The following is a 2,507-nucleotide window of genomic DNA, read 5'->3' as shown; positions in this document are numbered from 1 at the left end:
TGTTAAACAATGTCTCTACATCGTTACCAATGAGGAGAATGTCATCCATGTAAAGAACTAAGAAAACCACCACTTTACCTTTGACATGTTTATACACACATGCTTCGTCGACATTCTGCTCGAAGCAATATTTTTTAATTATCTCATCAAAGGTGATATTCTAAGATCTTGATGCTCACTTTAATCCATAATTGGATTTCAGCAACTTACACAACTTTTGATCTTCCCCATCCTTAGTGAACCCTTCTTGTTGTATCATATAGATACTTTCATCAAGATAGTCATTCAGAAAAGTTGTTTTGACGTCCATTTGTCATATCTCATAGTCATAGGTGGCAGCTATGGATAAGAGGATGCAAATATATTTCAACATTGCCACAAGAGAAAATGTTTCTTCATAATCAACACCTTCTCTCTGAGTTTAACATTTGGCTACTAGCCTTGCCTTAAAAGTCTCCACTTTCCCACCTACACCTCTTTTCTTCTTGAAGATCCATTTACACCTCTACTTTCCCAACACTATGAACAAATCCCGCAACCTCAAAGAATAATTCTATCTCCCCTGAATGTCTTGATCACACTAGGGTTTCAGCCACAATTAGTCTTAGGGTTTCGATTATTGTGAAACTAGGGTTTCAAAGTAGAGGTGTATTTGCAAGATATTTGTGTTTCAGCTATGGAGGAAAAATGGGACCAAAAGCTAGGGTCGAAAAATATGATGAATGCTTTAGTGTAGTGCATGTCTCAACCAAGAGGTGTTTGATGAAAGAAATGGAGGCCTAAGGCTCTATTTATAGGCTTCAACCTCAATTATCCCATCTTGATGCTCTCCCTATTTCTCTCAACCTCCATTTGAAAATCAAAGACCTTTTCAAGCCTTATCCTACTCAGCCACCTCCCTCTTTGTTGCAACAAATTCATTCATTCCCTCTCTATATGCCACAAGCCCACTTTGAGTATTCAAGACCAAGTCAATTCTTGTTAGTTTGCTTGTTCCATGCCTATCACGCCATCTAGCCTATCCTTACTCTCAAGTTCAAACTTTAAATTTTATTTAAACTTTCCTCTATAAAGCCTACACACAAAAGTCTAGAATTTCAAACTTAAATTGTTCAAACTTAGCTTAAATCTCTCAAAATTACCTTTCTTATAAATCTCGTAACTTTGGACCCATTGTGATGGCTAAGGAAAGATTGCTGATTATTATCTCAGAGAAGATCAAAAGGAAAGATGACTAAGTAAACCATAGATAAGAAAGGTTGAATGAGAAAGTCTTAGCTGGATTAGCTAAGGGTGATACAGTGTCAGATATGGATTTATTGTGATATAAGGATCGGATTTGGGATCCGATGGACACTGAGATTAGATGGGAGATTCTGGATGAATCTCATGTTACTTTCTGATTCTCTTCATTCAGGCATCATGTCAGTATACTAGTGTATGAAAGATTTATGGTGATGACCTGGGATGGGGAGGAGCATAATGGAATGCATGATAAAGTTCTCAACCTATTAGTAGATCCAGACAAGGTGTCAGAAATCAGCAAGGTCATTGTAGCCTTTGAGTATTTTATAATGGAAATAGGAAACCATCGCGATGGGTTTCACGGTGGGATTGCCTATGTAAGTGGGTCAGCATGATTGATTTGGGCCATTGTGGACCAGTTTTATGAGTAAGTTTATTTTTGTCTATAAGAATAAGTAACACAGCGGATTAGTATTTAGATCTCTTTGTGAAAGAGATAGTGTGCCTTCTTGAGAATCCAAGGTCTATCTTATTAGATGAAGACTCTATTATTACTTCCAGGTTATGGAAGGGTGAGGGAAGGCGATGAGTATATAGATGGGATTCAGTACAGATGATTTTTCTCAGGCTGATCATAATCAGAGGGAGAATTGTCGAGAGTTGAAAAGGTACCTTATGAGATAAGGTATGGTAGAACATGTTCGTCACCCGTTCATTGGAATGAGATGGGTGAGATGTTATATCTGGATCATGAGATGGTTCAGGGGACCATTGTGATTATTAGAGGATAGAGCTTGGATGCTCACTTCTCAGAGTAAATGGAAAAGTGTTACTGCACTGAAAAGCAGGAACATGGAGTTCCAGGTAGGAAGTTGCGTCTTCCTAAGTGAATCACCATGGAAAGGGGTGATGAGTTAAGGGCAAGTTGAGCCTGGATTAGTATAACAGTTTGAGTCCTGGATAGGACTGGTCAGGTTAATTTGATTCGACCTTGTTTTGGCACTGTCAGTTGTGAACAATGTATCTTGTATTTACATGCTGTGGACATGGGTTAAAAGAACTCATGAGTTGAGTTATGAGAATCTGGAAACTAAAGTTAAGTTATCCTATAAGGAATGGCTAGTTCAGATATGAGACTGAAAGAATAAGGTTCTGAGAAACAAAGTGTACCTTGAGTTAAGGTATGTTGTAAAAACAGTGAGATCGAGGGAATGACCTGGAAAACTGGAATCAATTGTGTGGAATTCTTATTCCGGGTTGTT

Source organism: Humulus lupulus, chromosome 5 (genome assembly GCF_963169125.1).
Source record: "Humulus lupulus chromosome 5, drHumLupu1.1, whole genome shotgun sequence".
Taxonomy (NCBI): domain Eukaryota; kingdom Viridiplantae; phylum Streptophyta; class Magnoliopsida; order Rosales; family Cannabaceae; genus Humulus; species Humulus lupulus.
The sequence above is the reverse complement of the archived record's forward strand: the minus strand, read 5'-3'. Positions refer to the sequence as shown.